Source organism: Ursus arctos, unplaced genomic scaffold (genome assembly GCF_023065955.2).
Source record: "Ursus arctos isolate Adak ecotype North America unplaced genomic scaffold, UrsArc2.0 scaffold_12, whole genome shotgun sequence".
Lineage (NCBI taxonomy): Eukaryota > Metazoa > Chordata > Mammalia > Carnivora > Ursidae > Ursus > Ursus arctos.
Genome location: NW_026622786.1, coordinates 4,992,539 through 5,019,796, shown reverse-complemented (window position 1 = coordinate 5,019,796; position 27,258 = coordinate 4,992,539). Strand labels below are relative to the sequence as shown.

The 27,258-nt window shown below is 44.0% G+C and overlaps 1 protein-coding gene and 1 non-coding gene across 2 annotated transcripts in view; one reads left to right on the top strand and one right to left on the bottom strand.

The window, feature by feature from the left end:
- The window catches only part of LOC125281748 (myomegalin-like), a 132,580-nt gene that overhangs the window by 100,820 nt on the left and 4,502 nt on the right, over positions 1-27,258 (bottom strand). Inside the window, 2 exon segments of the mRNA XM_057310763.1 lie at positions 3,117-4,398; positions 5,096-8,512. The gene's annotated coding sequence lies outside the window, so the exon portion shown is untranslated.
- On the top strand, positions 19,869-20,081 carry LOC125282169 (small nucleolar RNA U3). Its single transcript, XR_007189327.1, has one exon. It is a non-coding gene; the product is annotated as a small nucleolar RNA U3 (small nucleolar RNA).

The window sequence follows — 27,258 nt, the reverse complement described above, 5'->3', positions numbered from 1 at the left end:
CTGCCAGACATGCCTGTTTTATCCGTTCTCCAATCACAAAGTACCTTTGTTTAACCATGAAGTGTGGCTTCACATGTTACATGGTTAAGTTCCGTTTACTGACCCCTTCATTTCAATAACCTGAAGGGGTGGAACTTCGTGAATTAGCAGTCACTGGGATTCGTGCATTCCCCTGTTCTCTCCTTTTGGTAAAAGGACAGTGAGACGACTATCTGCCTCTCCCTGTTTGGTGTTACCACACTGAGGATATATTATAGCCAAAGAATACCTAAAAAAAATTCACATCACGTCACAGGATGAGAAAGAGGCACCGACGACACACGGTCTCTCCATATGGATGTTGTCTTTTAAAGCCTGTGTTCACTTGGTTACCCAAGGTAGTATCAATAATATTTATGCAAAAGTGTTGAAGCCACCTTTAGGATTCTCCATGCGCACTGTGAGCTGTGTGTTCCATTCCACAGTCGTTAAGTTTGTTGCTCAGAAGCTTAGCTCTGCGGCCACTATCCTGAGCACCTTTTGTTCTCTATCTGTCTCTACTGCCCCCACAGCAGCCACTCTCTGCCCCTGTAACAGGAGGATAGTTTTTGCTGTTAATCACGGCTGTGCCCCTTTGTTATGAGTATACTTCTCGGCCTCCCATCAAAACCAGTAGGATGCTGGGGTGTCTACTTTTCTTGTGTTAAACTTCAGATCTCCCGACCCTCCCAGGCTCACCGCAGAGCTGCCAGAGGTGGAAGAGGATACCCCATGTGACTCCCTGGATGAATGCTATTTGACTTATTCGGCCCTTCCTGACCTGTCTGACTCCCTCGGGACTTGTAGCAAGGCTGACATCACCTCATTCGAAGATCTGGACATCTGTACTGCTCTGGAAGTAGCTAGTGAGTCCTCCATTGTCAAGGTGATAAAGCTCCAACTGGACTCCCAAGCTGACCCCCTATTTTTGGGATCCCAACCTCTGGTTGTGCAGAAATGTGTCATCGCTCTGTAGAAGCCCAGTAGACATAAGGATCTGAGTCAGGCTCTAGGATACACTTTTTAGCACAGACCTCAGGTGAGTCAGGCACCTGCCCTTTGTTCCTCATCTCAGGCCATGCTTATGGCTTCTGACAGAAGTTAGGACATTTGATTCAAGGCAGATGTGACAGCTCACACTCACTTGTGCTCCACATGCAGAGTTCTCTGTCTTTGTTCCTGATTTCAATTAAATATCTCTCTTCATCTGCAATGTTCTCATTTTCATAGCTGAATATTGTCTCTTGAATTTTTGTACCTGTCCAAAGATGTTGGCAGCCTTACCTACATCTTTCGATTTGTTGTTTTCCTGCCTGACTGCTCTGACTCCCAGTGTCTGTGTCCTCTATGTTGGCTGTCTACACTGAGTTGTCATCAGAGTATCAGGTCATCAACACCTCTGCCATCAGCTTGCTCGTAGGTTTCCTTGAAGCACAGCTGATTCTGGCCTTTGCCCCTCCCATGCATGGCTCATATGTCTGTAAGCACAAAGAATTGTACACAAAAGGTTTCTTTTGACATGAGGGTTTGCAGATTCCATCCATCAGTCTGGTCTCTGTGTCTAAATTCCCTTAAACCATTTATCTCATGGCATAAGGTAATGAGAGAAGGTTGCACTAAGTTTTTAGAATATAGGTAAGCTGTTCCCCAGAATCTGTGGCAAAACACACGTTTCACGCTGTACACAGACTCTTGAGATGTGGCTCTACCACAGCAGGGAGCTCATGCCCAATGGCTCAGGAAAGCAGACCAAGGCACATTCCCAAGACACTACCTGAGGCCTCCTGGATGGTTACTCTCACAATATCCTGCTGCCCCGCTAAGCGGCGCACAGTCCGTGTGCTAGTTGTATCGGATACTTAATTGGAATGTACACATGGTGTTGTTGAACGTGACTGGCCCTGTCTGTATTTATTTGTAGACAGTCATAATGATCTTGTGGAGGAAGAAGACCAAGGACGGATATGCCCCAGGTAACTCTGAAGAATCATGGGCTTTAATGCAGTGGTGATGTCTGGGGATCTTGGCTCTCGGCAAATCTAGAAAGTGCTAAATGTACCTATTTCACCCATTCAGACACCCATAATATGGTCCGTTAGCAATGTTCTCTGTTTCACTGTGGTACTCGTATAGGCCCCTTTCTTTATGCGTCCCAAATTTGGAAGCTCAGGCCATTGACACAGGTATACTAACCAATCACAGGATTTCTTGCATTCTCACGGTCTCTCTTTGTATTGAGTCCAGCCTAAGATGCACATCTGTCTCTGCTGGTTTCGCATTATGACGTTGGCAAGAATTCATGGCAAGAAAAGTGTGTAAAAAAATTGATATCTCAGTGTTTAGACAAGTAGGCCTCGGACACACGAGCTTTCTAGGAATCTACAATGCTGCCAGTCTGGGGTTGTCTTGGTGCTTTCTGTAAATGTCAACAAAACGTATGCAAAAGTGTTGATGCTGGTTTTATTGTTTTCTGAGCGTGCTGTGTGTTGTGACTGCTGTGTGCTGGGGTGGTTCAGACTCCTTCCCTTTAGTCTCCCATTCTGGCCATGCTCTGGGCCCCTCCAGCTCTTGCTCCCTCCCTGCCTGCCTCATCTATCCCCGGTACATCCACACTCTGGCCCCAGATGGAGGCAGAAAGGTTCATGGGAAGAAGACTTCGCATTTCTTTTCGGTGCCGCCCAAAGCAGCTGGGACTCCATGTTGACTCAACTTTCTTGTTGCATCTCTAGTCCTGCCTGTCACACGAGGCTCCACAGGGAGCTACCAGTGGCAGAAGACAATGAAGACCCACAGGACTCCCTGGATGACTGTTATTTGACTTCTTCATTTGGCCATGACCTGCCAGACACCTGCAGACCTTACACAAGTGCTTCATTCACATTTGATAAGCAGGAAACCTTCTTGGGTCTGGATGTGGATGGTAAGTACTCCCATTGTGAGGGGCACAACATTCCTGGGTGGGGGGGAGTTCAGGAAGCCTGTCTTCTCTGTATCCAACAACCTAAATCGGCTGAGACGTGCATCCCTGCCAACAGACCCTGGAGACTCAACTGGTTAGAACTCTGCTCTTGGATTTCATTTCAAAAACACTGGGTTACCTGGGTGGCTCAGTTGGTTAAGCATCCAGCTCTTGATCTCCATTCAGGTCTTGATCATAGGGTTGTGAGTTCAAGGCCCACGTTGGGCTCCACACTGGGCGTGGAGTGTATAAAAAAAAGAAAAGGCATCATGTGGGTCAGACAATTTTCCTTTCCTTCTGTCCCAGACTTCCCTCTGCCACCAAGCTCCCTCCCAAGTGCAGGCCCTTGGTACCAAGTCAGTTTAGAGAGGAGAAATGCAGGGAAAAGAGCAAACCTTCAGCCACCATGATATCAACTGTAGATATCTGGGTAACAGGACTCTTTCTTTTCTCTCCTTTTTCTTTCCTGCTTTCTTGCTTTCTTTCTTTTTTGTAAGAACCGACTTCTGCTACTCATGAGATTTTATTGCCAGTTGTATATCTGGTGTAATGTCCTGCAAACTCTCTGGCTCTCCACGCAGATTTGCATGTGCTCCATATTTGCAGCATCTGTGATATTGTTGCTGAGATCAAAGTTTTGGCTTCTGGGGAGCCCAGAATGCTCAGCATTTAGATAGAAGATCCTGAGCACCCAGTCCTAGCTTGACCCCGTGGTTTCAGTGAAGCCGAAGCTCTAGCCCTGGTTTTCCATCCTCCACGGATGGTGTCCTTTCCACCCTGTGTGCAGCTTCAGTGATTTTCTCCCCGTCAAGTGTTGCTCTCAGTAGCATAATGTCATGAAAAGGATCAACGGTCCGTGCACCTGCCGTGGGTATTGGCCTCATTCTGGAGCAAAGCAGAGTTGTTCCCCTCTCCAGAATCTTCAGAAAAGTGCTGCCTGCTCAGCAAGACCCCCTTGGTTCACACTTGCATAGGAGTGCAGGCTAACACCCAATTCTCATTTCTTCCCACTCAGGCTACAATTCGGACTTTGCTTCTGGGAGAAGCATTTGCATTGTTAGCCGACTTTCCTTGCTCATCAAATCACCTTGTAGGAGCAGCAAGGAGTCTATGAGGTTCCTCACTGTGTCAATGTTGCTAGTGAAATTGGCCATGAAATATTTTGTTCCTTCATCTTTTTGGTCAGTTAACAGTCTCTCCACCCTAGCACCACCTTCTCCCCTGTTTCCCATTCCTCTCGGAGGGGCCAAGAAGCAAAGGCCTCCTCAGGATTACAGCAATTCAGGAAGCAGAAATGAAACACACAGTTACTTTGCTTCGTTTGTCGGCCACGTCCCTTTCCGTGCCCGCTCACCAGCAGCGCTGTTGTGCTGGAGCCCCTCATGTCCTCACAGGTCACTCTCCGGTCGGTGTGGCATCTCCTGTGAGAGCCAAGGGAACCGAGCCTCAGCAACGTCATGTCACTTGCCCAAGACCCCTGGCCAGTGGTTATGGGACCTCAGACCCACACCAGCTCAGACTGCCCACTACTCTCCACTCAGTCCTGTCAGGGCCTATGTGGGGATGCGGTTGGCCCTGCCCTCTTTTTTTGTACCAAATTATTTGAAACAGTTGTAAATGTAAAGGAAAAGGTTGCGAGACTGCCCCCAGAGATCCCTGTGACCCTGCCACACATCTGCCAACTCCTACCCTGTGAGACACTGTCCTGTGAGCAGAGCCAGGGGCTCTTCCAGCCCCTCTGAGAGATCAATGTCTCCATGAGGCTCCATCCAAAAGCAATGAGAGCTGAGAGGTCCCGGGCCTTTTCTGTTGTCACGAGGGGTGCCCAGGAGGCTCTTCACTTGGCTGCCTGGCACCCCTGTAATACTGCACAGCTCCCACTGGCAACTCCTTCTCCCCATACCTTAAGAACTCTCTAGGACCTACTCTCTCTAGGCTGTAGGTAGAAGGTTACGACTAACGGAATGATAGGAATGAAGTCATAGGCCCATCCAAACGCCTGGTGGACTGAAGGGGGTGATTTTCACCTCAGGGACTTCGCAGGCTGGGCACCTGCCATCCCAGCATCCCTAGGCTCGGACATAACCCTGACATCTCCTTCATACACATGATGTCTACCTTTGTACCTGCTCGCAGGGTGGTCTCTCAGACCGGAAGGGACATCAGACGTGGGTGTTCTGGGAGTGCTCAGCTAAGGAGCCCTGGGGTGGATCCCATTGAAATCTCTTCTTGCTTCAGCCCCGATGCAGGCTCCCCGTCACCAGGGCCCATCGAGTGGAAACGTGACTTTCCAAAGGGCAGAGGTGCAAATGTCTGGAGCACAGACACAGCCAAGCACCCAGGTGGCCAATTCTCTGCAACAGCAGCTGGAACAGCAGTTGGATTGTGGAGACAACAGAGCCAGGCTCGGCCTCTCCTCTGCCATCGGGAGCCTGGATGCCAAGATGGGTTCTGGGAACCAATGGCCGCTCTTCCAAGGTGAGAGGGACGGGGAGTAGGAAGTTCTAGTCCCTGTGTTGGTCGTCACAAGCTTATGGCTGGAGGCAGCAACGGGGTGAGGTCGAACCCCATGATGCTCCAATCCAGCGAGGTCAGCAAGAGCCCAGTGTTTAGTATCAGCTCTGCCCCAGGTCTTGGGTTTGCTACTTTCTGGCTCTATAACTGGCCAACTTATTCATCCTCTTACCCAGTTTCCCCTCTGTCCCTTCATCGGAAAGCGCAAAACTAGTATCTCCATTCCATCGCTACGGGAAAGAAGAAACGGCATAAATTCTAGGGGGCCTGATTCAACAGAAGTTGCTTGACAACATCTATGAATTTGTCATGTCTAATTTGTGGGTTGCTGTGAGGCTTTAGCACTCGGCAAATGGTTTCGGGGCATTGTTTCATGGGGGGCGGGGCAGTTGTCAGTGGCTCCACCTTCACCAGACCCCATCTTCCCTAGCTTTCTCAGAAAGGCTCCTGTGCCCAATTTTCTCTCCTAAGACACCGTCGAGGCAATCTTCCCTGTTCGGTGCTCACAGTCACAATGGTAATACTGGCCTCACAACACTGTCTCCCACTTATTTTTCTTTTTTCCCTTTTCTAAGGACATAAGTGGCCCCTTTCTTACATGAAGTGCACATGTCACTCTCTCCTCTGATCCTCCGTCTAGTTCATCATCTCCCCTCATCTCTGGGGCCTCGTCCCCAGCTTCCTCTTCATCAGGACCCACCTCTGCTCAGATTTCCTGAAGACTGAGCTTTCCAACCCTCCCCTGGGTCATGTGTTCCTTTCCCTCCTGCATTCAGTGCCCCTTCCTGGAGCCTGGGGTGGCCTGGGGCTCCTCTGTCAGAACTACCTGAGAAATGAGGAGACGCAGTTCTCAGGTGGAGGTGACATAAGCAGCAGACTGTGGCACCGGGGAGAGACCCCAGAGAAAGAGCTCAGGGAATGTTCGGGGAAGCACAGCCCCGAGAAGGGCCTTAGAACTTGACGTACTTACTGTCTTCCCCCTCGAGCCTGTCACTTCTCCATGGCGCCCACTGTTGTGGCCCCGACTCACCCCGCTGGCTCAGTTCCTCTCTCTGTGACTCAACCTCCACAGAGGACTAAGAGGGAAACCAGGCTCCATGCCGGGTTCTTTGTGCATTCCGGCTCTGAGAAAAAAATCCCACAGACAGGCTGACTTGTCAACAACAGAAGTTGTGATCTCACAGTTCTGCAGGTGCGGTAGAACCACAATCAAACAGGTGCACATTTAGGGCCTGGTGATGCTGCCTTCCTGGTTCGGAGTGGCCGCCTGACTCCCTTGTCCTTCCAGGAGTGAGGAGCTTTGTGGGGTCTCCTTTATAGGGCACGGATCCCTTCTAGGGGGGATGCCGACCAGCTGCTCACCCCACAAAACCATCACATTGGGGATTGTGATTCACCCCTATGAACTGGGGGCGAATACAAACTGTCACGCCATGGCAGATGGCGTTACTCTGTTTTGTTCCCACCTGCTCCCCCCTGTAATCCCTCCGTGGTGTTGAACAGTCACCTGTTTCTTCCACCCCCTTTCTCATTGTCCTTGGATTTGTGTATTTTTTCCAATTTCAACTGACCAGAAGGGAGGTTAGAATATTAGGTTCCGTGTCCCCCAGATCTCTATTTAATCATTTACTGAATTAGGTACATACATACATACAGACACACACATTTGTATCTCAGGTCACATACACGATGTATAATCCGTGTGTGTATTATCCAGAGTGTACACGTGTGAAGTGCACCACGTGTTGATGCGTGTTGTGTCAACTCCCCAGCTTTCTCTTCCCTGGTTGCTCCCCAAAGGCTTCCCTTCAACTTTGATTTTAGCTGATGTCTACAGTCTCTTCCCACCAATAGCACAGCCTCTTTCCAGCCTGATTGCCCTGCCTTTGTCTTTTCTTCTCCGGAACTCTGTTTTTACCAATTCTGCTTCTCTGATTTCACTTTTGTCAACTGCAAGCACTTTGGCCTTCTGGCATTCTTATCCATGCAGGTAGTGTGAGAGAGATGAACAAAACAGGAAATAATCAAAGCGTGTCCATTGGCTTCCCCTCCCCTCTGAATACTCGGATGGCCTTGCTCCTTCTGTCCGATGTCGTCCTTTGAGATCAGTGTGGGTGGAGGATCAGAAAGATCACGAATAACAACAAATCCTGCTGATGTGCTTTTCCATCCAGAGCTGGGTTTGGATGCTTCCCTCTGCGTGAAGAACCCTCCCAAGCTGGAGGGCGATGCCGCTGAGGCCTCGAGGGACAGCCAGTGTGAGTGTCAAGTCTTTGGCCACAGGAAAGCCCTCGGTGTCATGGAAGAGAAGATTCCCAAGAGAAAACTGCAGTTAGGCCGGTGGAGACTCGCATGCAAATTCCATGTCCCTCTGGCTTAGGGAACTGAGGTAATCATACGCCCTGTGGCTCTTGGAAACAGGGATTCCTATTGCTGTCCTTCAGATGATAGCTGCACCCCCCCGACACACTCACACTGCCTTGTCTTCCTCGTTTGGTCACTCCCACAGCTGGTGCTACCTCTGTCTGGGCTTCCGTCTGTTTCCCTAGGGACTGCCACCCTGCCAGCCCTGCCATCTCCATCACCTGGTTGCATCTGAACTCTGCTGTGTTCCTGCTGGGGCCGTCCTGAGATCCCCTCTCCCCTCCACTCATGGCCACGGGGAAGCAGGCCCCATGGCCCTCCTCAGCAGAGCAGCATCAGTTACACATGTCGCCAAACACGCGAACTTTGCCGGAAATCACACACTTTCTCGGCTTCTTTGCCTTCCTTCCCTGCTTGCCCAACTCTGAGGCCTCATCCTCCCAGGAGCACTGTCTTAATGAGTCACTTGCAAAAGGACTCTCCTCCTGGGTCTTTCAGGGAATCTGACCTAGGAGGACACGTAACCCTCAACTTCTCCATGTGAATAAGAAGTGTAAAGCTGAGGAGAAAGAGCCTCCATGAGAAAAACTAAATGAGAACCTGTCACAGCTGGGAGTGCCACACCGGACTGCCTGGAGTTAGGTTTCTCCTCAGCCCCTATAATGTAGAAGGCACGTGTTGTGATGTGCACTGGGTTTATACGTCACTGATAAATCATTGGACACAACCTCAAAAACTAATGATGTACCATACACTGGCTAACGAAACAGAATAATAAACAAGTAAAATAAAGAAAATGAAAGAAAAAAAGAAAAAAAAAAGACAAGAAAAAAATAAATATTACATAGATACCCAGAGTCCAATACATAATCTCTTCCCTGATCAAAGGTCAAAGAATTTAGTGCTCTACTCCTATGACAATGAAATCCACAGTTCACTAGTCACTGAGTGGATTTCAGAGCCCCCTGCAGGTTCACTGCAGATTGAAAGAGAACATTTTAATCAAATTTTGTCCTTATACAACATCTCAGTAAAGAACCTTAGTTCTCATTCTCCTATGTTAACCCATTTGCAGGTCCTTCTTTATACCAGGGTAAACACTGAGAGACTCTTTCTTTAGGGAAACTTTAGAAAAGAAGGGATGAGAATCTAGAGAGCTAAAACGAATGCCTTTTCATTTTCACTTCAGAGTTTGGTGAGTCTCTGCATTGAGAATAGTCCTAGAAATGCCCCAAGGGCTATCCTGTGTGAGATTACCTTCAGAGAATGTTGGCCTCCCTGAGTGAAAATGACTAGGGCCATGGTAACACCCCTGCTCTCTTTTTGTGAATTCCCCTTTGAGTTTCTCCTCCTTGAGCTCTTCCCTCTGCCCCTTTGGGCTTGTTCCTCTCCAGCCAAGTGACCAAGAATGTCTACTGCTTGCCCACACCTCCAGATCAGAGGCTTTCCTCTCCCTTCCCCCACATGTTTGCACAGGGCCTGAGCCAGGGTTTCAGTCCAGGGTTTTTAGACACAGGTCACATGGCTTTAGGAGGTCCTCATATGCACATGGCAGAAAGGAACTTGGAGATAGGCTGAGGCTCCTGTTGGCTCTGACATTCTAGGACTCATTCCATAGCCTGGCCTCCTCCTCAGAAGACTGGGACAAGGGTGAGAAGGGGGTGTGTTTGTCGGCCAAGGGTCCCCTCCTTCCTACAGCAGTCTGTTTCTGAACGTGTGTGCTGGGTGCTAGGTGCATCCCTCTCTGGGAGACGTGAGAAAGCCATCACTTGGGATTCTGATGAAGGGGGCTCAAGAGTGAAGTGGCTACTGAGGAAGGGGTAGTTGGGATCTGGCCAAAGCTCACAGCAGCCTGGAGCTGGGATATCACCAGGCTCCTGCTGGGGGGTGGGGGAGCACAGGGGTCCCTGGATCCTGCAACACAGGCTGACGCTCAGTTTAGTGAGGTATTACTTCTGACCTGTGGCTCTCACTCTCCCCCTCAGGCTGCCTGCGGCTCCCCCTTTAGGCTCCTTCTGGACAGGGGTTCAGCTTGCTCCTGGCCTCTGTCACCAGGTGACATCTGACCAAGACTCACATTTGATTTCTCTCTCTTTCTCTCTCAGATACCAAGTACTTCAGAAACTAAGAGATTCCTCATGTGAAGAAAACCCCATCATAAACCCCATCACAAAACCCCATCATTTTCCACTTGATGAAAAGAAATCTAGAACAGCAAATCAACTTAAAGCCCAAACACAGCACAGGTGGGATCCTTTGCTGAGAATCAACATCACAATCACAAGCCATTCTCTGTGATTTTGACTGCAAAAGACTGCTTTGATGAGAGATATTCTAGCCTTCAGCTCCAGTTGTGAGAAATCCCTCAGGAGACCAATGCCTGACTAGATGACACAGTTTTGACAGACCTTAAGTCTTGCTGCTCTCAATTCCACCCTGCAGAGAACCTGAGTCAGGAGCACCATGCAAAAAGACCACAAGTCAAACTGGACATTCTGGGCCACCAGATGGGCTGCGCTAGGAGCAGACAGCATTAACTATGCGGTGTTCTTGCTGGAAAGGTTTAGCCTGAATTTGAGCATGAGGAAGTTACCAGACAACTTGAGAATGTAGACTATTGAACAAGATGACTGGACTTTCTTCAAACAGTCAGTGTCACCACATAGAAGAGACAACACAAGCGAGAAGAGATATTTTGGGTTCCAAAGGACTAAAAAGAATGTGTTCCTTTTTTTTTTTTTTTTAGTCCTTTTGAACCCAAAACATCTCCTCACCGTTAGGTGGCTGTGTCTGCTGGTGCTGACATTTCCTTGTTTGTAGGGGACAGTCAGATGTCTTGGCTTAAGGGTCTACATCCTGAAGTTGTCTGATCATTTCCTCCTGACTAAATTCAGCCTAACCCTCTGGCCAGGACACTCCATAGTTAACGCTGTGTGTGTCCCAGCTCAGCCCACCCGGAGACCAAGAGGGTCCAAGTTTGCCCATCACCATTCTTGTGACAGCTTCATTGGTTACTTTGCTATGGAGGGCCTATCAGATCTGTTCATAGCAGGACACATGATTTTCTTCTAAAATTAGCATTTTTGGCAAGGGGTTCTCTGAGAATGTATGAAGATCTTCTTCTCTAAAGTCTTTTTCTAAAATTTTGCCATCTTTAATGATCCCTGTGATGCATGATAACCGCATCTGTGTTTGTACATTGGAAGAATTCTATCTAACTTTATCCTTCCTATACAATGTGTATTTGCTGGCATTGTGCTGTGGAAAAGAATATTTCCTCCCCATTCTATATCATTAAAGTATTTGTTTTGACAATCATTGTGCACTTGTGAATTTTATTTAATTAATATGTTCAATTAGCCAATATATAGTACATCTTTAGTTTTTGATGTAGCGTTCAACGATTCGACTCGTGTGTTTTTTGCATCTGGTGCTCCAATCCCTACTATCATGGTTGATTTGATGTATCAGGTTATACAGTAAAGTAAATCGTCTTGGTTCTTCTCGCCATATTTAACACTGAGTCTCCATCTCTTTTAGGCTATAGTTAACTTATGGGGAAGAAATTTTGACTGTTTGTCGTTCTGTGGTATTTGCTTTCTTTTCTTCTTATGTGTGCCTATATGTGAGTGTGGTGTTTAAGAAGGTTGTAGAGGTAGGGCTGAACATTGCACCAAAAGTTTTTGGACATCTTTGGTTCCGTATTAGCTTGTCAAACTTTTCACATTCAGTTTCTAAGTTGTAAGTGACCCCTCAACCTCAAACGTTTGACATTATTCTATTTTCTCTTTACCTCCGTCTTAACCTGACTCTTCGTATACTATTGTTTCCACCCAGTGAAACAGATGCTGCTTATTCCTATTTTTCCCACCTGCTCCACTCCCAGATTTTTGTTTTACATCTACAATTGAGTCTATTTAACAGTGACCAGCTGTTCGAAAGCCAAAATTTCCCAGTCATCTCTCGTTGGGTGAAGTTCACCTTCAAAGACTCCTAGTGATGGAATCAGGACTCCCTGAGTGTTGTGTATTGAATACTCTTTTTCTACTACCTGCACACACGGACATCATGGCTGAATAGAAAGTACTTGCACAATGAGTTTTTACTGAGTTTTTTAAGTATATTGCCCTATCAGGGAAATACGAATCAAAACCGCAGCCAGATACCACCTCACAGTGGTCAGAAGGGCTAAAATTAATGACTCAGAAAACAACACATGTTGGCAAGGATGCGGAAAAGGGAAACCCTATCACGTTCCTTCTGGGAATGCAAACTGGTACGGTCACTATGGAAAACACTATGACGTTTCCTCCAAAAGTTAAAAATAAGAATGCCTGGGTGGCTCAGGTGGTTAAGTGTCTGCCTTTGGCTCAGGTCATGATTCCAGGGTCCTGGGAATAAGTCCCGCATTGATTACCCTTCTCAGCAGGGCACCTGCTGCACCTTCTGCCTGCTACTCCCCTTACTTGTGCTCTCTCTCTCTCTCTGGCAAATAAATGAAATCTTTTAAACAAATTATAAAGTTAAAAATAGAGCTCCCCTATGAACCAGCAATTGCACTGCTAGGTATTTATCCAAAGGATACGAACATACTGTTTTGAAGGGACACCTGCACCCCGACGTTTATAGGAACAATGTACACAATAGCCAAACTACAGAAAGAGTCCAGAAGTCCATCGACATATGAATGTATAAAGAAGATGTGGTATATACAATGGAATACTACTCAGCCACCAGGAAAATGAAATCTTGCCATTTGCAAAGACCTGGTTGGAACCAGAAGGTATTATCCTAAGTGAAGTAAGTCAGTCACGAAAAGACAAATACCATGTATTTTCACTCTTAGATGGTATTTAAGAAGCAAAACAGAGGAACATAGGGAAAGGCAAGGAAGAATAAGAGGAAAAGGAGAGAAGGAGACAAAGCATAAAAGACTCAACTACAGAATACAAACTGAGGATTGCTGGAAGGGAGGTGGATGGGGGGATGGGGTACCTGGGTGATGGGCATTAAGGAGGGCATCTGATGTCATGAGCCCTGGGTGTCATATGCAACTGACGAATCATCGAATTCTTTTTAAAAAACATTTATCTCTTTGAAAGAGAGAAAGCATGAGAGAGAGAGAACACAAGCAGGCGGGAGGGGGAGAGGGCCAGGGAGAAGCAGACTCCCTGCTGAGAAGGGAACCCGATATGGGACTTGATCCCAGGACCCTGGGATCATGACCTGAGCCAAAGGCAGACGCTTAACTGACTGAGCCACCCAGGCACCGTGAATCACTGAATTCTACCTCTGAATCTAATGATACAGTATATGCTAATTAAATGGAATTTAAATTAAAATTTTTAAAAGAAAAATATATATTGCCTTGCTTTGTATGTTTGATTGGGATAGAGAATGTAAATTGATTTTCTTTCCATTGGATATAAATTGGTCTTTTTTGGTGGTTGGGGGGACCGGTCCGTAGCTTCAGAGGAGTTTTCTTCTTCTTCTTTAAAATCTTTTAGTTCTGTGAGGATAGGTTTTAGTGTTGGCTCCTCTGCTTCTGTCTCCTCCAGGCATCCATGACTTTCTCTCTGATCCTTTCTCAGTATCTTTTATTCATTTCTGTTCTCTTGGCTGCTTTCTTTTCTGTATTCAGTGTCCACTATCCTTCTGCACAACTGTTGCCCTGATGAATCTTGTTGACCAGCCTCTTTTCCAGAGTATTTTTCTTCAGTTTTTTCCTACTTCTGCCAATTCTGGATTCTCATTTCTTATTTCTTGCCCACTTCTCTTTGGAGTCGTGTGTGTGTTAAGCGAACTTTTACCTTTGTCATGTCTACAAATGCTTTGTTAGGTACACTTAATTCAGGTCAGGATGTCATTTTACAGTTTCCCTATGTTTTGTGATTGATTTTAAGGGGTAACGTCAGTGAGCTGAAATGTTTGACTCTCTATTTCTGTTTGTTTTGTTTTCTTCTGTCACCTTGGAATACCGGTCTGCTCTATCATTTTCTTTTTAACACGCCTGGGTTTGGTGGAACGAGAAACAGAAGTTCCACGTAGGAACAAATGAGTGCTATGAGTAGCTTGGTGGACTTCGGAGGTCTGGATCCTCTCTTTGGTGTAATCATTCTAATAGATGTAAAGGTCTGGGGAGAGGCGCGGTGTGTCTTCTGCTTCTGGGATCCTGTTTTCTTCCAATAGGTCCTTTCATTTCTATCAGTGGCTTCATTCTTTCTCTTTACCACAAGCCTCCAAAGGACGTTACCTTCTTCCAGGTCTGCCCCTTTGCACCGACGACTGTGCCTCCCCCAGCTGCCACCTCTGATCCTCTACACCGTGCAGCCCCTTTCCTTCAGATCCAAGTAGCTGAAGCTGTAGTCCGCAGGCCTCAGGCATATTCTGAGCCATTCGCGCTCTCTTTCTGCCATAATGCCCCTGTGTTCCCTGCTGAGTTGCCCTCCCTGAAGTCTTCTGCTCTAAGTGCATGGTCTGTGCTAATCCCTCTGCTGTGTCTGGCTCCCAGACCTGGCTAAATACTAACCATCCGGAGTCCGCAGTATTGGCTGGCCCCTGGCTGTTTGGGGGCAGGGTTATGAGTGGTGTTACTGACTCTCTCGGTTAATCCCTAACCCTTTAAAGTATGTGTTGAGAGGTTCTGCTGCCATTATCCTCAGTGGACTTGTACTCTTCATCACTCTTTTCTAGATGCAGAATGTCGGGAGTACACACAAGTAGACAGAATTGTATAACAGAACATCCCCATCCTCATCAGCCAGTCTCAACAATTATCAATTTATGGCTGAACTTGTTTTACTACAATCCCACCCACTTACTTTTTCCTATATTATTTAAAGCAAAAGCCAGACATCATATTTCATTTGCAGTTTTATCTGTATGTTCCCTAAATGAGAACACTTTTTGAAAGGATTATCATTGTAACCTTCGAAGTATTCATCAATAAATTTACAATATGTACTTTCATAAAATACACAGTGTTCACATTCCCCATTGTTGTCTTTAAGTTGTTTTCTCTAGATCAGGATCCAAACAAAATGCACAAACTGTGATCGGTAGGACCTGTCTTGAAGCCTCCTAGCAATGTGTAGATTTCTCCTCAGTTTCTCCCTTTCCTTCCTCCTCCCTCCCTCTCTCTCCCTCTGGCTCTCAACCTGCTTCTCTCTCTCTCTCTCTCTCTCTCTCTCTCTCTCTCTCTCCAGGTCTTGCTCTCTCCTTTTTTGTTACCCATTCTTGGAAATACTGAGGTGTTTGTTCTGGAGCATTCCCACAGACTGCATTTATAGCCAGATAGACTATAACACAATCCACCATACGTCCTCTCAGTTCGTGGTAGATTGTGGAACAGTGCTATTAGAGAGAAAATGCAAGCCCCACATGGAATTTAAGATTTTCTAGCTGGAACAGTGAAAAGTAAAAAGTATAAGCGCACAACAATCAAAAATAAGCTTGCATCTTGCCGCTTAATGCTTCACATTAAGGGAAACAGAATTCGCCCAGAGTAATAAAGTTGTGTTTAATAGAAAAATAGTCACTATTTCTTCAGTTTTTAAGTTTACATTTATGGGAGCTGAAAATCAAATATAATTAAAATGCAGCTCTGACAAAAGAGGTCCTTCTAACCTCATCCAAATAGTCGGTAGCCCCTTGTTTCTGACTGCTGTGTTGGAGCTGGCAGATGTAGAAACTGATCAGTCTGAGGTTGGACGTATTGGCAAGACTTCCTCTCAAGTGCTGTGTGCTTTTCCATCAGGATGCACCTCGTATCCGGGTGTTCTAATGATGCTGGCCGCCCTCATGTTCAAGGCCTATCCATCAATTGATTCTGTGGAGCACAGTGATGATATTCCATCATCATGTTTTGGGTCCTAGAAGACTTGTATAAACACCTGTATTAAGAGAAATTTCCCCAAATACTATTTACCTGGTGGTACAGTTTGTAGGGAAAACTGCAGCTAAAGGAGCTGGTCCTCTAGCATCTCTAATGGTAACCCATAAGTTTCTTTTCCTCTTCATTTTTTTTTCTGTGTTAATATGAAACCAAGGATGCAATCATATCCAAGTGTTTTAAACCATCGTATTATGGTCTTATGATTGCTCCATTTAACCTCTCTTTCAGCAGTGAAAGTGACTTCAGGTTGGCTTCCATAGCCTTTCAATAAAACCCTCATAGCTTTTGAGACCTTTCCTGCTATCTGTATGATGAGGTGTTTCTGTCTCATGTTGAAGATTTGCTGCCTCTGGCCTGGCCTCAGCCATTTCTCTAAGAATCTGTGGTTCATTTCATGGGAAACCATGCTCCCAGATCATAACGTGTATCCTTAGGCTCTCATTGCAACTGGTATTTCTAGGCCTTTGTAGTGGACAGAGCTGGGAAATGGCATATTTGTATTCATATATATTCATATATTCACAGACATTCACAAACACTGCCAATTACAGAGTCGTAGACTGTCATGATGTTCTTCTCAACTTTTTTTCTCTATCCATTCAAAAATATAGGGTGAGGGGCAGAGTATAAAACTAAGTGAGTACATTATTAATTTTTCAAAATGTTTTGTCTTGACTCACTATTCTTCTGGCTGTATTCCTATGTTAGGAGACTTCTTTTGCCTTACTGGGACACCATTTTGCCTTGTCATTAAACTGATGCTTGACATCCCTATGTCCTAGACGCCTCCTCTCTGTGTGAATTGCTTTCTTTGTTGTTTTTATCATGTCACTAAACACCACATTTCAGGTCACTTATGGATTTCATTTGCCTCTCACGAGACTTCTTTTGAAATTGTCAAATGGTTAATTTATGCTTAGTAATATGCATCATACATGTAATGAACACCAATTTTGGAAAGATTTGTAACCTTACTGCCATTTTGCTATGCTTATTTGGTTTACCCTCGTATTTAATGCCTGGATATTTACTCCCAAAAAGACATAAACACTAATTTGCAGGAATACATGCACCCCTATGTACAGCAGCATAGCCAAATTATGGAAAGAGCGTAAAGACAATGTGGTGTATATATACCATGGAATTTCATTCAGCCATAAAAAAAAGAATGAAATCTTGCCATTTGCAAGGACACGGATGGAGCCAGAGTGTATTATGCTAAGTGAGATAAGTCAGTCAGAGAAAGATAAATACCATATGATTTCACTCCCATGTGGCATTTAAGAAACAAAACCTATAAGCAAAGGAAAAAGAAAAGGGAGAGAGACAAACCAAGAAACAGACTATAGAGAACAAACTGGTGGCAGCCAGAGGGGAGTGGGGCTGGAGGATAGGTGAAGGTGATGGGGATCAAGAAGTGCACTTGTGGTCATGAGCACTGGGCAATGTCTACAAATGTTCAATCACCATATTATACACCTGAACCTCATGTCACATTGTAAGTTAACTAAAATTAAATTTTTAAAAAATATAAAAACAATTTTAAAAAGATGGAACAGCGTTGGATAGAGTTCTTTGGGTTGACCTCATATCATTGACCTGCGGTTGTATTCCTCTAACCACGCATGGGAAGTTCCAGGGCATGGGTCAGTGATGGATGATATCCACAGTGGATGTGTGCAGTGGTGTTCAGTGACATAGAAGCTGAGGTTGAGAAGAGAGAAACAGGGAGGCAGGAGAAAAGGATGCCCTGAAGCACCTCCTCACTTCTTCAGCACACGTTCCCACCTAGATCTTATGAGCCAGAGACTTAGGAGGTCACTGTAGCACTAATACAGGAAATTTTCAACTTCTACTGTTTGTGGGTCCTGCTCCTGGCTCCCAAGGAAGCTATGCTTTCACATTTACCAAGGTCAAAATGAATCTACAAAAACTCGAAGCATGGGCTCTATTTCTGCCCCAAGCACACATTGTACCTCTGCTTTCTTAAAGAAAATAACCCAAAAGGAGCATTCCGGAAAAGATAAGAAAAAGGAAGACACTTCCCTGGTTCCCATAAGACTGAAGTCATACCACCCTTCATATACTAGAAACTTAAGATCTGGAACTGCAGTGTCTTTCTACAATGTCTTTTGTATGACAGTTTGTAACTTTTCATGTAAAAATGTATACAACGCTACACCAAATGCTCCTTTGCCAGAACACTCCCTTCTTTGTGAAGACTGCCTATCCCAGGCGGCTGTCTTTTTTTTTTTTTTTTTAAGATTTTATCTATTTATTTGACAAAGAGAGACAGCCAGTGAGAGAGGGAACACAAGCAGCGGGAGTGGGAGAGGAAGAAGCAGGCTCCCAGTGGAGGAGCCCGATGTGGGGCTCAATCCCAGGACTCCAGGATCACGCCCTGAGCCGAAGGCAGACGCTTAATGACTGAGCCACCCAGGCGCCCCATCCCAGGCACCTGTCTTAATTTGGGCTCAAATAGAACTCTCTTCCTTGGTTTTTTAGAAATTCTTAAAGGTTCATCTACTTTACATTGACAGCATCAAGCTCTTCAACTTAGTGGCTGGACTTGGCTGAGATCAAGGTGCAATGGGTGTGGCCAGGTGGCACTGAGCATTCAAGGGAGACGACATGGGATTGGATCAACCACTTCTGAAAGCTCATCATCTCCCCACCCCATTCTAGTTTCCAACCATACAACATAATGATACTGCTGTGTGAGATTCAGCAAAGGCTTTATTTTTTTTTTTATTGCAAGTTTTTACTTAAATTCCAGCTAGTTAACACAGGGTATAATATTAGTTTCAGGAGTAGAATTTAGTGATTCATCACTTACATACGACAAACACCCAGTGCTCATCACAGCAAGTGCCCTCCTTAATGCCCATCACCCATTTCACCCATCCCCCTGCCCACCTCCCCTCCAGCCACCATCACTTTATTCTCTATAGTTCAGAGTCCGTTTTATGGTTTGCCTCTCTTTCCTTCCTTCCTATGTTCATCCGTTTTGTTTCTTAAATTCCATATGTAAGTGAAATCATACAGTATTTGTCTTCTCTGACTGACGTATTTCTCTTAGCATCATACACTCTAGCTCCATCCACATCACTGCTACAACAGATACACCAATTCGGTAAGTTGCAGGATTCAAAATCAACATATAGGAGTCTGTTGCATTTCTATACACCAATAATGAAGCAGCAGAAAGAGAAATCAAGGAATCGATCCCATTTACAATTGCACCAAAACCCATAAGATACCCAGGAATAAACCTAACCAAAGAGAAGAAAGATCTCTGAAAACTACAGAACACTTAGCAAAGAAACTGAGGAGGACACAAAGAAATGGAAAAACATCCCATGCTCATGGATTGGAAAACCAAATATTGTTAAAACGTCTATACTACCCAAAACAATCTACACATTTAATGCAATCCCTATTTAAATACCACCAGCATCTCTCACATAGCTAGAAGAAACACTCCTCAAATTTGTATGGAACCACAAAAGACCCTGAACAGCCAAAGCAATCCTGAGAAAGAACAACAAGGCTGGAGGCATCACGATTCCAGACTTAAAGCTGCATTACAAAGCTGTAGTCATCTAGACGGTATGGTACTGGCACAAAAACAAACACATAGATCAATAGAACAGAATAGAGACCCCAGAAATGAACCCACAACTATATGGTCAGCTAATCTTTGACAAAGCAGGAAAAAAATCCCTGGTATTTAAGACAGGTTATGGGGAAACATTGGAAGTTTGGGTTTGCAGTTCAGCTTAGAATGTCCAGTATGAAGCAGAATAACGCTGATTTGATATTCCAACAATATTGAGTCTTCTAATCTACGAATGTGATATATGTTTTTCTATTTATTTAGATTTCCATTAATTTATCTCAGCAGTAGTTTTCAGGGGTCTTTGTTATATGTGTTCTCATGCATTTAATGATGGCGGACATGAATCTCTATTGTGTTTGTCAAATTTCATTTCCTTTTTTTAAAATTTCATTTTCTAAATGTCCACTGCTAGTATGGAGAAACGGATTACCTGTTACTGTTACCTGTTACTGAGGTATAATTTAGGTACAGTAGACTGCATCACTTGAAAGTATACAATTGAGACTATACTTTCAGGGATCATTTCTATAGTTTGTTACTAGAGAAGTTCCTCTGAACGTGTAGAGTACCCGAAACCATGAGGAGGAGGCACAAGGTTCTCTCCTGAGCCAGAGGCTAGCTTTAGATGTTCTTTCCACAACTGCCAATTGCCACTGATGCTCCTCTTGTCCTCCTTTGGAGGAGTAAGAAGAAGAGGATGCAGTGTGAGTGCTTTCACAACAAAATAAAATTAAAAAAAAAAAACTTAACTGTACAGTTAAACACATTTTCACAGAGGGACATACAATGGAAACTACTGCTCCATTCAGGACACAGGGTATTTCTTCTAGGTCACAACTTCCCTTGGGTGGCACCATTGAAGCCCATCACTGCTTCCATCCTCAGCCCCAGGCAACCACTGGCATCATAGGTGGGCTTGCATTTTTAACAACTTTATGTAAATGGAACTCTTTCATGCCTACATTCCTTTGTGCAGCCTAAGGATTCGAAAATCAACCCCTATTACTACATGGATCACCACTTCAGTCTTTTTCATTGGTAGTAGTATTCCTCTGTATGGATATATTCTGTCTGTACCTTCACCTATTAATGGACATCTATGTCGTTTCCAGGGTTTAGCCATTGTGAATAAAGCTGTGAGGAATATTCGTGTGCATTTGTTGTGTGGACATATTGTGTAAATACTTAGGAGAGGAATGGCTGTTCATGTGATTGGTAAATGTCTATCTGTGGTTCGGCTTTTCTAAGTGGCTGGACCATTTTTCATTCCCACAAGTGTAAGAAACTTCTAGGTACTTTACATTCTCACCACATATGTTTAGAGCCTTCGTAATTTTAGACACGGCGATGGATGTGTAATGGTAACTCACTGTCTTACTCATTTATCTTCCTGATGACTGAGTGTGCTGTGCAAAACTGACCTCTGTGCTACACGGCCAAAATATAAGACGAAGACAGAGTTTGGAAAAATGAGGAACAACAGCTTCATTGCTGTCCCGGGCAAAGGAGGCTACAGAAGGCTAAGGCCCTCATAAACTGGGAGCCTCATGGAACACTACATCAAAAACTAAGGATATACTGTATGGTGACTAACATAATAAAAAATCATTATTTAAAACAACAACAACAAAAACAAAAACAAACTGTTAGCCTAGTCCCCTTGGAGGAAGGGGCAGAGGGGGGGTTTATAGGGTAATATAGGATCTAGCCAGTTTTGACAGAAATGTTGTGGGTGCTGGCAGCTCCTTCATCATGTCTTTCGGGTGGTACCAGGTTCCTGAAACAAAAGGCTAAGAAAGGAGGAGCAGAGGTTTGCAGAAGAGAAGAAAAAGGCTACCTAGTTCACAATTGAGCCTTGCAGAGACATTAATGCAGCCATTTTGATTTTTGTTCAACTTTATGCTTTTAAGTGGTTTAAGTGGAGCATCTTTTCAAGTGCTTTTTGGCCATTTGTGTATCTTCTTTGGTGAATCATTTCTTCTTCAAGTCTTTTGACCAGTTCTCTTATTGCTTTGTCTTATCGGACACAATATGTGTCAGAACATTACACTGAAAATAGAAACAGAAGGAAAACTACCAAACTCATTCTATGAGGCCAGTATTATCTTGATCCCCAAACCAGGCAAAGACCCCATCAAAAAGGAGAATTATAGACCGATATCCCTGACGAATATGGACACCAACATTCTCAACAAGATCCTAGCTAATAGGATCCAACAATACATTAAAAGGATTATCCATCATGAACAAGTGGGAATCATCCCTGGGATGCAAGGGTGGTTCAACATTCGCAAATCGATCAGTGTGATAGATCGTATCAACAAGAAAAGAGTCAAGAACCGTATGATCCTCTCAATTGATGCAGAAAAAGCATTTGACAAAATACAGCATCCTTTTCTGATTAAAACCCTTCAGAGTGTAGGGATAGAGGGTACATTCCTCAATCTCATGAAAACTATCTATGAAAAGCCTACAGCAAATATCATTCTCAATGGGGAAAAGCTGGAAGCCTTTCCCTTAAGATCAGGAACACGACAAGGATGCCCACTTTCGCCACTATTATTCAACATAGTACTAGAAGTCCTTGCAACAGCAATCAGACAACAAAAAGGGATCAAAGGTATCCAAACTGGCAAAGAAGAAGTCAAAATGTCTCTCTTCGCAGATGACATGATACTCTATATGGAAAACCGAAAAGAATACACTCCCAAACTATTAGAAGTTATAGAGCAATTCAGTAATGTGACGAGATACAAAATCAATGCTCAGAAATCAGTTGCATTTCTACGCACAGACAATGAGACTGAAAAAAGAGAAATTAGGGAATCCATCCCATTTACAATAGCACCAAAAACCATACGTTACCTTGGAATTAACTTAACCGAGACGTAAAGGATCTATATTCTAGAAACTACATATCACTCTTGAAAGACATTGAGGAAGACACAAAAAGATGGAAAAATATTCCATGCTCATGGATTGGAAGAATTAACATAGTTAAAATGTCCATGCTACCCAGAGCAATCTACACTTTCAATGCTATCCCGATCAAAATACCGATGACATTTTTCAAGGAACTGGAACAAATAGTCCTTAAATTTGTGTGGAACCGGAAAAGGCTCAGAATCTCCAAGGAACTGTTGAAAAGGAAAAACAAAGCTGGGGGCATCACAATGGCGGATTTCGAGCTGTACTACAAAGCTGTGATCACAAAGACAGCATGGTACTGGCACAAAAACAGACACATAAACCAATGGAACAGAATGGAGAACCCAGAAATGGACCCTCGGCTCTCTGGGCAACTAATCTTTCATAAAGCAGGAAAAAACATCCGGTGGGAAAAAGACGGTCTCTTCAATAAATCGTGCTGGGAAAATTGGGACAGCTACATGCAAAAGAATGAAACTTGACCACTCTCTCACACCATACACAAAGATAAACTCCAAATGGATGAAAGACCTCGATGTGAGACATGAATCCATCAAAATCCTAGAGGAGAACATAGGCAGCAACCTCTACAACATCGGCCAAAGCAACCTTTTTCATGACACATCTCCCAAGGCAAGAGAAACAAAAGATAAAATGAACTTGTAGGACTTCATCAAGATAAAAAGCTCCTGCACAGCAAAGGAAACAGTCAAAAAAAACTAAGAGGCAGCCCACGGAATGGGAGAAGATATTTGCAAATGATGCTACAAATAAAAGACTGGTATCCAAGATCTACAAAGAACTTCTCAAACTCAATACACGAGAAACAAATAAACAAATCATAAAATGGGCAGAAGATATGAACAGACACTTTTCCAATGAAGACATACAAATGGCTAACAGACACATGAAAAAATGTTCAAAATCATTAGCTATCAGGGAAATTCAAATCAAAACCACACTGAGATACCACCTTACGCCAGCTAGAATGGCAAAAATTGACAAGGCAAGAAACAAGAATTGCTGGAGAAGATGTGGAGAAAGGGGATCCCTCCTACATTGTTGGTGAGAATGCAAGTTGGTACAGCCACTCTGGAAAACAGTGTGGAGGAGGTCCCTTAAAAAGTTAAAAATTGAGCTACCGTATGACCCAGCCATTGCACTACTGGGTATTTACCCCAAAGATACAGACGTAGTGAAGAGAAGGGCCATATGCACCCCAATGTTCATAGCAGCATTGTCCACAACAACTAAATCGTGGAAGGAGCCGAGATGCCCTTCAACAGATGACTGGATTAAGAAGTTGTGGTCCAAGTATACAATGGAATATTACTCAGCTATCAGAAAGAACGAGTTCTCAACATTTGCTGCAACATGGACGGGACTGGAGGAGATAATGCTAAGTGAAATACATCAAGCAGAGAAAGACAATTATCATATGATTTCTCTCATCTATGAAACATAAGAACTAGGAAGATCGGTAGGGGAAGAAAGGGATAAAGAAAGGGGGGGTAATCAGAAGGGGGAATGAAGCATGAGAGACTATGGACTCTGAGAAACAAACTGAGGGCTTCAGAGGGGAGGGGAGTGGGGGAATGGGATAGGCTGGGGATGGGTAGTAAGAAGGGCACGTATTGCATGGTGCACTGGGTGTTATACGCAACTAATGAATCATCGAACTTTACATCAGAAACCAGGGATGTGCTGTATGGTGACTAACATAAGAAAAAAACATTAAAATAAAAAAAATGTGGTGAGCACTGAGTAATGCATGGGATTGTTGAACCAATGTTTACACCTGAAACTAATATAACATTGTATGTTAATCATACTTCAATTTTTAGAAAGTAGGCGAAAATGTGGTAAATCTACAATGGAATATTATTCAGCCATGAAAGGAGTGAAGCACTGATACCTCCTATAACATGAACGAACTTTGAAAACATTAGGTGAAAGAAGCCAATCACAAATGATCACATATGTTTCCATTTATATGAAATGTCCAGAACAGGCAAATCTATAGAGACAGAAAGTAGATTAGTAGTTCCCTGGTGCTGGGGGAGAATTAGGGACCAAGGTAATGTAACTACTGATGGTACAGGGTTTTTTCTGGAGTGATAAAAATGTTCTAAAATTGATTGTGGTAATGGTTACACATATCTGTGAATACACTGAAAACCCCTGAATTGTACACTTCCAAGAGCAAATTATATGGTATGCAAATTGTATCTCAATAAACCTATTACATTAGGGGGGAATACACTTAAAACAATGCCTGATGCATAATAAGTGATCTATACATATTAGCTAATACTATTACATATGAGTAGAATCCAAACAGCCCTTAGAAATTATCTACTCTAATCCCTTCATGTTAAAGATGAAGAAGTTGAGGGCCATATGGCTGACTTATCAAGTTTATATGGCTAGTAGGTAGGAGTCAGTACTGAACCAGTTTTAATCACTATGCTGTCTGGGACCCCAGAGTTCCCTAGCAAAAATCTGCAAAACTAACCTAAGGATAAAATCTCCCATGTCTGAGAAAACTCAGGCCAAATCAGTTCTCCTCCAGAGTTAAGACAGGAGTTATGCTTTAAAAATAGAGATCCAGACCTCTTTTTGGAAATAGCTAGTAAATTCTTGTAAGAAAGTCCGCCCAAGGAGGGGAGGTGGTGGTAAGGGTTATATGAATAAGTTACAGTGCAGTCACTTCTTAAAAATGTATTTTAAGGTTCTAGGGGAAAGGGAAACAGACAAGTCTCCAGACCTGTGGGTGGGATGGGTATAGCAGGCTTACAAAGAGGCTCACATGATCATACTAAAAGGTCTACTGCTTAAAGCCAATTCACATCCTTAAAAGGCCAAAAGGAGAGAAATTAAACTTAGAAGGAACATTTTAAGACCGTGCTGTTATAAAACCATGGCCCACGTAACTGATAAATGATGACCGTGAGGGTGGGGAGCAGAAAAGAATCTTTTGAACTTGTCATCCCACACAGAGAACAGTATCTCTCAAGAAAGCATCCACATCTTTCCATTTTCATACACCGGGATGTGTGAGGATGGAAAGCCTTATGGAGAGACACAAAGAAGAGAGCAGACAGAGGAAGATAAGATGACACAACTAGGATTCTCTTAAAGCTTTTTTTTTTTTTAAGATTTATTTATTTATTTATTTGACAGAGATAGAGACAGCCAGCAAGAGAGGGAACACAGCAGGCAGAGTGGGAGAGGAAGAAGCAGGCTCCCAGGGGAGGAGCCTGATGTGGGGCTTGATCCCAGAACGCCGGGATCACGCCCTGAGCCAAAGGCAGACACCTAACGACTGCGCCACCCAGGCGCCCCACAACTAGGATTCTCTAGGCTAAAAGTCCTCCGGAAGAGCTTTAGTCCACAGCGATGAAAGAGTGAGGGAAAAAACAGGAATGTCTGAAACTGGACAAAGGCAAAAAAAGCTACAAGTCTACTTTCTCCTCCAAGCCCCCAAGAAGAAATCTGTCACAAAAGCAAACCGCTCCCATATCTGTCCAGTTGGTTTTCTTGGCCAACATCTTCCATTCTCCAAATGGGCCCAGATGAGCTTGCTGACCTCATGACTGGCCCATGTATCCCTGGGCCCTACCACCCACCCAGGCTGCTGCTCCTACATGCCTCTCTTGATATCTCCCTAATGATCTCCACTCTTCTGAATTCATCACCGAAAAAGTAAAAGAAATAAATAAGGTGAATCAAAAGAAAGAAATTCGGTATATATATTTAAATTATGGAATACAATAATTCTCTTTTCTATCACATTCAATTCATTCATTTGTCAGATATTCACTGGGTCTAAATTTTGTGCCACACACTAAGTTGGTACTGGGAGGAAGAGTTAAAATGAGAGCGTCTACTGGGAAAGATGAACAAATAAACAATCAGTTTGATACGTGCTGTGCTAGAGGTATACAAGTTACCAAAAGACCTTGGGGAAAGTCTCCAATCCCCATGGGGATTGGGAACATAGAAGGCATTTCAGTGAAAGAGGTGCCTTTGACACATCATAAAGAATAAGCTCTAGGGGCACGTGGGTGGCTCAGTCAGGTGAGCATCCAACTGTTGATTTTGGCTCAGGTCATGATCTCAGGGTCGTGGCATGGAGCCCCGTATCAGGCTCTGTGCTCCGGGTGGAGTCAGCTGGAGATTCTCTCTCTTTCTCTCTCTCCCTTTGCCCCTCCCCAACTCATACTCTCTAAATAAATAAATAAATAAAATCTTTTTTAAAAAAAAGAATAATTTCTATATAAAAAGGCAAGGTGGGCAGGGGAAGGTGACAGAAAGCTAAGGAGATAGCATTGTCCAAACTACTGAGCATAGGAGAATTGGAAAGACTTCCAGGAACATCAACTAAAACTGGCACTAAAATAATGCACCCTGGAAAGTGGTATGATCATTTCTGCCGCAGCTCCAGAGAAATCTGCCAAAGTATGACTAGGATAATACCCAAGAGAAAGTTACATGCCCCTGCATATGAGAATACAAAAGGGAATTATTTCTAACAGTTTTTAAGCTCAGACACAAAAGCCACAAAATGGGCTTAAGCTTTATTTTAATGATATGGGGGTATCACGTATAATCAGCCTGTAAAGTACAGAGGTAGTTCACGAAGAATAAGCCTCCATTGTTTGGAGAGGACAGATCAGACAGCTTCTTAGGAAATTTTTTAAAAATCATAAAGGAATAGACAGGTATAGCAGAGAAAGAAAAGTAAAGTACATTGAGGACTGGCCAACCCAAATGCGAACTCACAAGGCACAGCCAACAGATCCAAACAATCTACTGTTCTCTGACCATCTGTGCTACTTTTTAAAATACTCACAAACACAAAAACAGCCTAATTCATTCTCTCCCCACTATTTGGCCCTAACCCAAAAATACTGGGAATTGATGATCCAATAATTTATTTTCTATGTTGCTCTTACATTA